A 13,220-nucleotide genomic window follows, 5' to 3' on the forward strand; every position below is an offset into this window, starting at 1 on the left:
GGGACATTACAAGTTACAAGTATCAACTTGGCCAGAGCCTCTACTAGCAACGAAGAGCATGCAAGATCATAAATAACATATATGATAGATCAATAATCAACTTGACATAGTATTCCATATTCATCGGATCCCAACAAACACAACATGTAGCATTACAAATAGATGATCTTGATCATGATAGGCAGCTCACAAGATCTAAACATGATGGCATAATAGGAGAAGACAACCATCTAACTACTGCTATGGACCCATAGTCCAAGGATGAACTACTCACGCATCAATCCGGAGGCGGGCATGGTGATGTAGAGCCCTCCGGTGATGATTCCCCTCTCCGGCAGGGTGCCGGAGGAGAACTTCTGAACCCCCCGAGATGGGGTTGACGGCGGCTGCGTCTCTGGAACTGTTCTCGTAATTTGGCTCTCGGTACTAGGGTTTTCCAAGACGAAGGAATAAATAGGCGAAGGGGCAGCATCGGGGGAGCCAGGGGGCTCCCTCACCACACCTTGGCGCGGCAGTGGGCCCCCCGCGCCACCTTATGGTGTGGGCTCCCTGCTGGCCTTCCTCGACTCTTCTTCGGACTTCTGGAACACTTTGTGGAAAATAGGGCCGTGGGATTTTGTTTCATCCAATTCCGAGAATATTTGTAAACCAACTTTTCTGAAATCAAAAACAGGAACTGGCACTGTGGCATCTTGTTAATAGGTTAGTCCCAGAAAATGCATAAAAACATTATAAAGTGTGAATAAAACATGTAGGTATTGTCATAAAACTAGCATGGAACATAAGAAATTATAGATACGTTGGAGACGTATCAAGCATCCCCAAGCTTAGTTCCTACTCGCCCTCGAGTAGGTAAACGATAAAAAGAATAATTTTTGAAGTGACATGCTACCAACATAATCTTGATCAATACTATTGTAAAGCATATGAGATGAACGAAGTGACTCAAAGCAATGGTCTATAGTTGCTAACAAAAAGATAATGACTAAACAACTGAATCATATAGCAAAAACTTTTCATGAATAGTACTTTCAAGACAAGCATCAAAAAGTCTTTCATAAGAGTTAACTCATAAAGCAATAGACTCTTAATAAAAGGTTTTGAAGCAACACAAAGGAAGATTTATGTTTCAGCAATTGCTTTCAACTTTCAACATGTATATCTCATGGATAATTGTCAACACAAAGTAATATGATGAGTGCAATAAGCAAGCATGTAAGAATCAATGCACACAGTTGACACAAGTGTTTGCTTCTAAGATATAAAGAAGTAGATAAACTGACTCAACATGAAGTAAAAGAAAGGCCCTTCGCAGAGGGAAGCAGGGATTAAATCATGTGCTAGAGCTTTTCAAGTTTTGAATCATAAAGAGAGCATAAAAATAAATTTTTGAGAGGTGTTTGTTGTTGTCAACGAATGGTAGTGGGCACTCTAACCCCCTTGTCAAACAGACTTTCAAAGAGCGGCTCCCATGAAGGACGTTATCTCTACCAGCAAGGTAGATCATCCCTCTTCTCTTTTGTTTACACATGTATTTTAGTTTTATTAGTAGATGACACTCCTCCCAACCATTTGCTTTCACAAGCCATGGCTAACCGAATCCTCGGGTGCCTTCCATCATTTCACATACCATGGAGGAGTGTCTATTGCAAAATTAAGTTGCTTACAGATAAATCAGGGCAAAACATGTGAAGAGAATTATTAATGAAAGTTAATTAGTTGGGGCTGGGCACCCCGTTGCCAGCTTTTTTTGCAAAATTATTGGATAAGCGGATGTATATGCCACTAGTCCATTGGTGAAAGTCCGCCCAACAAGATTGAAAGATAAAACACCACATACTTCCTCATGAGCTATAAAACATTGACACAAATAAGGAGTAATAAAATTTTGAATTGTTTAAAGGTAGCACATGAAGTATTTACTTGGAATGGCAGAAAAATACCACATAGTAGGTAGTTATGGTGGACACAAATGGCATAAGTTTTGGCTCAAGGTTTTGGATGCACGAGAAGCATTCCCTCTCAGGTACAAGGCTTTGGCTAGCAAGGTTGTTTGAAGCAAATACAAGTATAAACCGATACTGACAAAACTTACATAAGAACATATTGCAAGCATTATAAGACTCTACATCTGTCTTCCTTGTTGCTCAAACACTTTTACCGAGAAAATATCTAGACCTTAGAGAGACCAATCATGCAAACCAAATTTCAACAAGCTCTACGGTAATTCTCCACTAATAGGTTTAAACTACATGATGCAAGAGCTTAAACATGATCTACTTGAGAGCTCAAAACAATTGCCAAGTATCAAATTATTCAAGACAATATATCAACTACCACATGAAGCATTTTCTGTTTCCAACCAAACAGCAATAAGTGCAGCGGCTTTCAGCTTTTCCATGAACATGAAAAATAAAACGAAGAACACCAGTGTTCAAATGAAAAAGCGGAGCGTGTCTCTCTCCCAAACAAGGTGTTATGCCCAGGCTAGGATTCCTCACAATTATCTCAGATTTGATACAGCGATTCTCCCATTGGAGTTACAGAAAGTAAATGGGGAACGAGATATGTCTAATCTGTTCGCCGCTTCCGAAGGGATGCGGTCGACCTAAGTAGACGACGACTTCTTCTTTGCTTGTCGCCACTCCTTGACAGGCCTTGGGCTGGTCACATGTCCTGGGCTTCTCTTGGGCCTGAGGCTCGGCCGTGACATTCGCTCCTCCTTGCGAAATGGCTTGCCCCCAAGCCATTGCTGAAGGAAAGCGAGCTTGCATCGCTGCTTCGTCCTCCCGGGTGATGGATGAAGATGGTAGCCCCAGCCAGCGCACCAGTACGCGAGGTACTTGAGCATTGCCTCGGCGAATCACTCGCCGGGCCAAGACCTCTCGAAGGCTGTAGAATAGCAAAAACATCAACGAGATAGTAAAGCTAGATCATCACTCACCGATTGGGTGTTGGGCAGGCGCCGTTTCAACCGAGAAACATGTACCACATTGTGGATTTTGTCTGTTTGCCGGTAGCTCCGGTTTGTAGGCTACTTCTCCCACCTTAGCAAGAACCTTATAAGGGCCAAAGAATTTGAAAGCCAACTTCGGCTACTGCGAGGGGCAAGGGAGGTTTGCACATACGGTTGGAGCTTCAAGAACACTAGATCACCAACTGCAAAAGATCGTTCCTGGCGATGTTTATCAGCTTGCTTCTTCATACGCTGCTGCGCTCGGATCAAATGTTGGCGCAAGAGGGAGACCATGACCTCCCGTTCCTGAAGCCAGTAATCCAGTTCAGGAACCGCACATGCCGCTGAAGCTGAAATCCCAAAGTGACGTGGAGGATGACCGTAGAGAGCTTCAAATGGTGCTCGGCCAATTGCTGAGTGGAAGGCCGTGTTATACCAGAATTCGGCAAGCGGAAGCCATTTAAACCACTTCGTGGGGCAAGCATGTACCGTGCAACGCAAGAAGCTTTCCATGCACTGATTGAGGCGCTCGGTTTGTCCGTCTGTTTGTGGGTGATACGCAGAACTCATCAGAAGTTTTGTGTCGGTGAGGCGGAAGAGTTCTTGCCGAGAGGTTGCTCGTGAAGATCTTATCCCGGTCCGAGATGATGCGGTGGGGAAGGCCGTGTAGCTTGTAGACATGGTCAACAAACAGCTGAGCTACTTGCAATGCTGTAAACGGATGCTTCGAGAGGAATAAAGTGCCCATACTTGGTAAGTTTGTCAACCACTACCGGGATCACGTCATGGCCATTAGACTTGGGCAGACCTTCGACGAAGTCAAGACCGATGGTATGCCACGCTTCGGAGGCACGGGCAAGGGTTGCAGCAGGCACGGCAGCCTAGTATGCTCAGCCTTCGCTCGCCGACAGGTATCACACTTCGCACAAACTCTTGCACATCTTGCTTCAGGTTTGGCCAGATGAATAGTTTTTTGACGCGCTGATAGGTGGCTAAGGCCCCGGAGTGTCCACCAATGCCGCTATCATGAAGGGCCTGCAATATATGCTGTTGAGCGAGTGTATTACCTCCAACCCACACTCTGCCATGTTTGCGAATAACTCCCTGTTTCAGCTCAAAGCCGTCAGAATTTGTGCCCGTAATGCTCAACTCTGTCCACAGTTTCTTGGTTTCACTATCATCACTGTACCCCATCACTAGTTTATCAAGCCATGACGGAACAACCGATGAGATGGCCAACAAGTCTGCTGAGTGAGGGCAGCGTGACAAGGCATCGAGCTGCGGCGTTAGTGATGCCCTTCTTGTGCTCGAATTGTGTACCGGAGCCCCATCGGTTTCACAAATGCCTTGTGTTGCATTCCGAGTGCCTAAACGCTGCTCACCGAGGTGTAAAAGGCTCTTCCGGTCGGTACGTATCACAAACTCCTGCTGCTGCAAGTACGATCTCCATTTCTCAATTGCCATGAGGATCGCTAAACATTCCTTTTCATATGTCGATAAAGCTTGATTCCGGGTGCTCAAGGCCTTGCTAAGATACGCCACGGGGTGCCCATTCCGCATCAGCACGGCGCCCACACCTGTTTGACAAGCATCTGTCTCCACAATGAATTGCTGCGAGAAATGCGGAAGCGCCAAAACTGGTGCTTGTACTAGGGCAAGTTTCGGAGCACGGAAAGCCTCCTCGATAATTGGCGTCCATTGGTACACTTCACCTTTGCGTAAAAGTTGTGTGAGAGGTTTGCTGATAACGCCGTAGCCCTTGATGAATTTACGATAATACCCCGTCAGCCCTAAGAACCCACGTAGCTCCTTCAAGTTCTTGGGACGAGGCCACGCTTGGACGGCTGTGATCTTCGAGCTGTCAGTGGCCACACCATCCACACCAATCACATGGCCTAGATATTCCAGATTTTGCTGCGCAAACATGCACTTGGAGCGCTTGAGGTAGAATTTGTGGGCTCGAAGGATTTGGAGTACCTCCCTTAGCTGCTGCACATGTTGTTCAAGGGTGGAGGAATAGACCAATATGTCATCCATGAAAACCAATACCCCCTTCCGCAACACCTGCTCGAACACAGTGTTCATGACGCTCTGAAATGTGGCTGGTGCATTGGTGAGGCCGAAAGGCATCACCAAAAATTCATAGAGCCCTTGATGAGTGCGAAACGCCGTCTTGTACTCATCTCCTTCTGCCACTCGCAACTGATGATACCACGACGATAGATCCAACTTTGTGAACCAACGAGCTCCAGCTAGCTCATCCAACAACTCATCCACAATTGGCATAGGGTGCTTGTGCTTGAGCTGTGATGGCGTTGAGTCGACGGTAGTCGATGCAGAATCTCCAAGTCCCATCCTTCTTGCGTACCAACAAAACTGGGGAAGCAAAGGGGCTTGAGCTGTGCCTGATGATACCCTGTTGAAGCATCAGGTGGATCTGTCGTTCAATTTCATTCTTCTGATGTGGAGCATATCGATATGGTCGAGCACTAACTGGTTGTGCCCTCGCAATCGGTGGAATATGGTGATCATGGTGACGACGAGGGGTAATCCAACCGATGGGTTGAACAAATCAGCAAACTCAACAAGCACTTTGCAGTCACCGCCGGGTGATCATCGCCACTCGGGTACTTGCTCCATAGCATGCAAACTACCTTGTTGGTGTACTGGTTGCACCTCCACACATTCTGCTATAGCCCCTTTCTTCGACGAGACCTTTGAGTTGCCGAGCACCGATCCGGCAACCCGGGACGCCATCATCTTGTATGCCTTGCAAAGTGATGCGTCGCCCATGATGTTTGAAACGCATACGGCGATTGCGCCGGTGCACCCACATTGGGCTGAACTCCTCCAGCCAATCAGCACCGAGAATAATATCATAACATCCCAACGGAAGAATCTTCATATCTTGCTTAAATGTGTGCCCCTGAGTGCGCCAAGCTAGTTGAGGTAGCATCTGGTTGCTTATCATAGTATCTCCATTTGCGATGACGAATTGCGAGGGGTCGCAAGGTTGTGGAGGGATCTGGAGCTTGTCCACTAGGCGTGTGTCGACAAAGGACGCGCCGCTGCCGGAGTCGACGAGAATTAGAACCTCGTGGTCGCCCACATGTCCGTGAAGGCGAATGGTCCGGCGCCGCGCCGTAGGGGAGCCGGTGACCGCCACGGCATCCACACACATGAGCTCATCGCCTGAACTCACCTCCTCTTCTGATCCCGTGTCTTTCTCCGGAGGCAACGCATCAAGCAGCTCTTCCAGGATGTGAAGCGGCACTTGAGTTGGACATTTGTGTGTGCGACTCCATTTCTCGCCGCCGCACGTGAAGCATTGCCCCTTGGATTTGCGAAACGCCCGGAGAGCTTCGAGTTTATCATCCCAGCGCGGTGTCTCGGGCTTCTTTGTTTCTTCAACTCGTCCGGTGTGCTTGGCCTTGTCCGTATTATGGAAGGTACGGTAGCTTGAGCGTGAGGAAGAGCGCTGCTGTTGCTTCACATTTTCCTGCTCCGTTTCCTGCAATTGAGCCAAGAGACTAGCAGTATCCACATCGTTTGGAAGGTGCGGAAGAACCGCAGAACGAAGCTCATCAGATAGCCCAGCTATGAAACGCTCTACAAAGAACACCTCACTGATGCTTGGGATCATGCGGTAATATCCGGTGTTTCAATTGATTAAACTTTTCAGTATACTCTTCTACCGTGCCCACTTGTTTAATGGTCAGAATTTGACGCATGAACAGATTAAATTTGTTTTTGCCCCAATACGATTCTACTTGCCTTATACAGATCCTCCCGAGTAGATGATGTACTGCTTGGACTGAACAGTTTTCAGCCAAAGAGCAGCATTGCCCACAAAGTTTAACATAGCAAATTTTACTTTCATCATATCGGAAATGCCATAGATCTCAAAGTACATCTCACAATTATCCTTCCAAATCGTGGGGTCGGACCCATCGAACTTAGGAAAATCCATTTTCGGTGTGGAAGTGTACCGAGCATGGTTCCTAGATCGATCATAGTGATCTTCCTCATATCCATTGTGGAAGTGGTCGGGTATGATGAGCGTACCATTGTCCGGGGGAAATCGGCGAGACCCGCAGGTCTCGGGATTTGGCCCCGTGCCGAGTTGTCAACGCCGTGCCCATCGGGCCGTCGTGCCGCCACGCCGCCCGGTGCTGATGTAGGGAGCACCGCGGGCGATGGGGGTTGTGGGAGCGGGCGCGACTCGATGACACCAAGACGCGCAGCGGTATCCTCGGCGTGGAGCTTGAGTGTGGTCGCCGTCGTCGAGAGATCGGCGACCGACGCGTCCATGGCCTTCATCCACGACGCCAAGCCCGCGAGCTGCGCCGTGAGCGCATCCAGCTTGGTGTTGGTGGCCTCGGCAGCCGCGGCGAGGCTCTCCGACATCCTCCGCTCTGCCGCCGTGGGTCGCTTGGGTGCCAGGTCGAAGCCGAATTTCTCCGATCAACCGTCGTAGATCGAGGGAGGCGAATCGAGATCCACCGCCGGTCGACGCACTTCGGAATTAGGGTCGGAAAAAAAATTGGTAGTGGTGGGGAGATGGCTCTTGATACCAGGTGTTATGCCCAGGCTAGGATTCCTCACAATTATCTCAGATTTGATACAGCGATTCTCCCATTGGAGTTACAGAAAGTAAATGGGGAACGAGATATGTCTAATCTGTTCGCCGCTTCCGAAGGGATGCGGTCGACCTAAGTAGACGACGACTTCTTCTTTGCTGTCGCCACTCCTTGACAGGCCTTGGGCTGGTCACATGTCCTGGGCTTCTCTTGGGCCTGAGGCTCGGCCGTGACAGGGTAGTAAAATTATCCCCGCAAAAAAAAGCTGGAAAATTATAATTTGATTTAACGATAATTGACTCGCCGAAGAAGCTGATCTGAATTATCTCGCCCACACCAACAGGAAATCAATCCTAGACAGGTAACATTTTGATTTTCCTCAACACATACTCTACGCTTTGATCGCTTTTAGTAACTTGGGTTATGCAAGCTAGGTGAGTTAGCTATCCAATAGTTTGATCGCTCATCTGTATGGTCAATGGTATGTACGATAGTATACTATAACCGATGATAATTCAATTAAAACCTTGATGTCATATTAATTCGATCCACATATGTATTTGCAGATACTTCCTCCTCGCCGCTTTATAATTGTATTACGTGTGTTTCGAGAAAAAAAAACTGTCAATTTAATCAACAAAAAATAAGCCACAAAAATATACGTTTGATTGTTATTTTAAAAAGGTTTACAATGGTATAACTTTTGCGTCATATATCTCATGTTTTATTAACCAAATAAACAGTCACATTTTTTTTGGAAACATATCATATGTATTTTATTCTGCCCCGTAGCAACGCACGGGCTGTGTGCTAGTTTCCTTAATAGTTGGATAGTATTCGTGGTTCAATATTTACGGGCAACGGAAGTGAATATCCACGTGTTTACTGACATTTATGTGATTTATGAAAATATTGGAGCAGATCGAGGCAGTTGCTCTAATGATCTGGAAAAAAATCCTTTTCCAGTTTTGCCAAACTTGCAGTAAATCAGTTGCCAACTCATATTATCCTGTAACACGTATTGCTATATTGTCTTATAATTTGGCTCGCTTACTAGTACTATAAGCAATCACCGCTAGCTAGTTTGTACGATTGCATGTATATCGTAGGTGCTACGGGCCCTGGCTTTTTTTTAGGATCACCGCTTTATTAAAAGGCGATTGCTTCCATAGACCCCCAAGCCAACAATTGCATAACCGTATCATCATGCACGTGTGCTCCTTCCGTCGGCGCTAGGCCGGGCTAGGTTAGCCCCCCCAGATCCATATCGAAAGGGTATACGGTGTACGCTTGTACTCGTTGAAAGGGTATACGGTGTACACTTGTACTCGTTGAAAGGGTATAGGTTGTATGTACGTTTCGGTGTATGCACGTATCGGTGTATACATCCGATGGATCGATGTGGTGGTCCTCGCCGGTCACTTTCCATTCTCACGTACCTTGATCAGCTCGTCGAAGCCACCAACCCGGCCATCATAGATCAAGATCTGCTCCGGTGAATAGATCGCAGCAAGGATCCGGCGTCCAACCATGGCCCAACTCCACCCCTCCCACGGCCGCCATTCATACCTAGGGTTTTGATCCCTCCATCTTTTGCACGTACCCCGGTCAATCGGGCGTGGCCGGCCGGTTACCTCGGTGATCTCCTATCCTTCCCGCATCCGTCGAGCACCTCCGCCTCCCCACGATCGACATATAGGTCGTTCCATTGCAAGGCAGAGCAAGAGGTCGTGCGCACCGCCGCCGAGCCCAACTTCCCGTGGCTGCCCAGATTGCCACCGACGCCTGATAACCCACAAGTATAGGGGATCGCAACAGTCTTCGAGGGAAGTAAAACCCAAATTTATTGATTCGACACAAGGGGAGACAAAGAATACTTATAAGCCTTAACAACTGAGTTGTCAATTCAGTTGCACTGGAAAATCACTAGTAAAAGGGGGTGATGTGAAAGCAGCAGTAATATGAGAGCAGTAGTAACAGTAACACAACAGCAGTAGCAGTAATATGAGAGCAATGGCACCAGAAAATAGTTGATACTACTTCCAATGTCATATAGGAACGAGTATATGATGATGAGAGATGGACCGGGGTTCCCAGCTATCTACACTAGTGGTAACTCTCCAATAACAAGTAAGTGTTGGGTGAACAAATTACAATTGGGCAATTGATAGGATTGAAATAGCATTAAGACAGAACATCAAGATTATTAATCATGTAGGCATGTTTTCCATATATAGTCATACGTGCTCGCAATGAGAAACTTGTATAACATCTTTTGTCCTACCAGCCGGTGGCAGCCGGGCCTCTAGAGAATCTAGTCGGAAATTAAGGTACTCCATTTAATAGAGCACCGGAGCAAAGCATTAACACTCCATGAAAACATGTGATCCTCATATCTAAGCCTTCCCTTCCAGTTATCCCAGTTGCTGTCACTCTCGGGCCTCGGGTTCCGGACATAGACATGTGCAAACAACTTGTAGATACAATCTAAGCAATAAGTATAGAGCTTAAATCTAAGATCATGCCACTCGGGCCCTAGTGACAAGCATTAAACACAACAATATTGCAGCAACAATAACTTCATAAACTTTATAGTAACAATCCATCGGATCCTAACAAACACAACACCGATTACATCAGATGGATCTCAATCATGTAAGGCAGCTCATGAGATCATTGTATTGAAGTACATGGGAGAGAGAGTACCAACTAGCTACTGCTAGAACCCGTAGTCCATGGGGGAACTACTCACGGAGCATGATGGAGGCGGTGGCGTCGATGGAGATGGCTTCCGGGGGCACTTCCCCGTCCCGGCGGCGTGCCGGAACAGAGATTCTATCCCCCGAATTGGAGTTTCGCGATGGCGGCGGCGCCCCTGGAGTCTTTCTGGAGTTTTGTCAATTCGTATCGTGTTTTTAGGTCGCAAGGGCTTATATAGGCGAAGAGGCGGCGCGAGAGGGGCACCGGGGCGCCCTCCCCACCCGGTGGCGCGGCCGTGCCTGGGCCCGCGCCCGGTGTGGTGTGGTGGCCCCTGGCCCACCTCCGACTCTCCTTCGGTGTTCTGGAACCTTCCGGGAAAAATAAGATATTTGGTCTTCGTTTCGTCGAATTCCGAGAATATTGCCCGACCAGCCTTTCTGGAACCAAAAACTACAGAAAACAGGAACTGGCACTGTGGCATCTTGTTAATAGGTTAGTTCCGGAAAATGCATAAAATCATTATAAAGTGTGAGCAAAACATGTAGGTATTGTCATGAAACTAGCATGGAACATCAGAAATTATAGATACGTTGGAGACGTATCATATGCTATCATATGCAGGGTCACCACATTGCTCTAGCGGAGCGACGTATCGTGTCCGGGGCTCCACGGAGACTCAAACGCGCGCAAATATGTGGCACGTTTGCGTCTCCGTGGACTTTGCGCGGTCGCGGCGAGCGTCCTAGCTCCACGGGCCCGCCTGACAGCGACCCTGGCTTGATCGGCGCGAATGAAAGCAGAGCAATTGCCGGGGAGGTCAACCGCCGGAGTAGCAACCGCGCCGATCGACGCGCCAACCGCCGGAATGGAGCACCGAACCGGCGCGGAAGAGCAACCGCAGACCTGTCCCCTACGCCTGCTGTAATTCATGTCCAATCGGCTGCCATTCTTCTTCTTCTCCAACACCGGCTAGCCACCATGAGCAACCTGTCGTTGCCATCGGACACCGACAACGAGGGGAAGCCGCCGGGATGGCGGCATTGGTGGGATAGGGCTGCGACGCCGAGCAACCCTAGCTCCCCGCCGATGGAGGGCGAGGAGGAGGGGGCGCCATTGGCCTCGATGGCCAGAAGGAGGAGGAGGACTCCAACGCAAAGTGGGCACGGCTGGAGGCGCTGGAGGCAGCGGACGACACGGCGGCGGCAAGGAAGGAGGCAAGGGCCCGGGCGAGGGCGCAGGCGCGGGTGCATGCGGAGGCTCGTCGTCCGTTCACCGACGACGAGGAAGACCCCAATGACCAGTCGTCGGAGGGGAACTCAAGCTCGTCAAACACGTCGACCGACAGTACCTCTTCGGAGGAGGAGGAGGAGGTGACAAGCAGGAGGCGCGTCCATGAGGACGATGAGGCGGGGCCTTCTAACAAGAAGGCCAAGAATTAGTTTAAAATTAGTTTGATTTCTCGTTTGTTCTCCTAGTTTGTATGTTAAATATGTTTGAACTTGTTCGATTCGATAAAGCATGGCATGATCACTTGAACTTGTTTTCGCGTTTGTTCTCCATGCTGTTTCAAAGATTCATGGGCAGTAAAATTGCAGATGGTGTGAGCCTTCATACATCTGGTTGGGTTCTTCAAAGAAGGAAAAGAAGAAGCAGTTCTGAAAACAAAACCTCAAGGCGATGGATTGCGTGGTTTCTCCAAAATGCGTCGGACCGCTGGGGTTGCCCCCCAACACAAACGGACAATTTGCGCCTGGCGGTCATTTTCGCGTCCGCCAGGCGACGCAAATGGACGATCGCGGACAATTTGGGCGTCCGGAATGCGTCACCCCGTTGGAGATGCCCTTCTCCAACGGGGCAGCGACCTTTTGTGTCCGCCCGGGCAAAAAATGTGTCTGGAACACGCTCCAGCGGGGCGACGCATAGTGACTGGGCCGTCCACAGCGATGCAAATCTGGCGCAAATATGCGTTTCGGATGCGTCTCTGCGGACGCTGCGCAGACGCGCAAAGCGTCTGCTCGCGTCTGGCGGACGTTTCGTCGGGCCTGCCTGGCAGTGACCCAGGCTCAATGCGTCTTCTTAGCCGCGCCAGTACTGGCGCTGATGCGTCGCTTCGGCATTCTACGGCCGCGTAATGGTGATGCCTCGCGTGGCGCACGGCCGTCTCCTACCTCTGCGCACGAAATAATGGCGATGCCACGCGTGCCATGGCCGTGGCCTGCCTCCAGCCTATATAAACAAGGGCGCGCACATCTCATCTCCTCCCACACTAAACCCTAGCCGCCACACACCCTCCCCCGTAGCGCTGCTGCCGCTTAACCTCCACCTTTGCCACCATGAGCAGCGCCGGCTGCGGGCAGGCTGCCTCCGACTCCACCTCTACCTCCACCTCCGACTCCGACTCCGTCTCCCCCGGCCTCAAGCTCTGACGAGGAGTTCGACGACGAAGACAACACCGACGACCTCCTGGACCCGTTTAGGGACGCCAAGTTCCTGGCTGACGCGGAGAAGGAAGTAGAGGAGGAGCTGGCGGCCCACGGGGCGTTCGACGCCGAGATGGAACGCCGCAGGGTGGCGGCCACCGCAGCTGCAGAGGACGACGATTTCAACATCTCATGGTCTTCTGATGACCCTGATGTGCCTATCCTAGAGGAGAAGGCGGCGGAGCAGAGGGTGTTAGTCGACTCCTTCGAGACGCTCAACAAGGCCGAGGACGCCGCGAACGAGACGCTGCGGCGGTGCCTGCTAGAGGACGCGGCGGTGCACCGAGCCCTAGCGGCCGCACAGCAGGCGACAGAGAAGCAGACGAGGGAGAGACGCAACGACGGGGCCGGATCGTCGGGGAGCAAGTAGTCTAGGTTTCTACAACTAGTTTGTATAGTTTCTACATAGTCCATTATGCTTTTTAAATATTTTGCAAAACAAAAAAATGGGTCGCCCCGCTGAGAGCACACACAGATGCAAACGGACGCGCGTCAAAATATGTC

This window comes from Lolium rigidum, chromosome 4 (genome assembly GCF_022539505.1).
Source record: "Lolium rigidum isolate FL_2022 chromosome 4, APGP_CSIRO_Lrig_0.1, whole genome shotgun sequence".
In the NCBI taxonomy this organism is placed as follows: Eukaryota; Viridiplantae; Streptophyta; class Magnoliopsida; order Poales; family Poaceae; genus Lolium; species Lolium rigidum.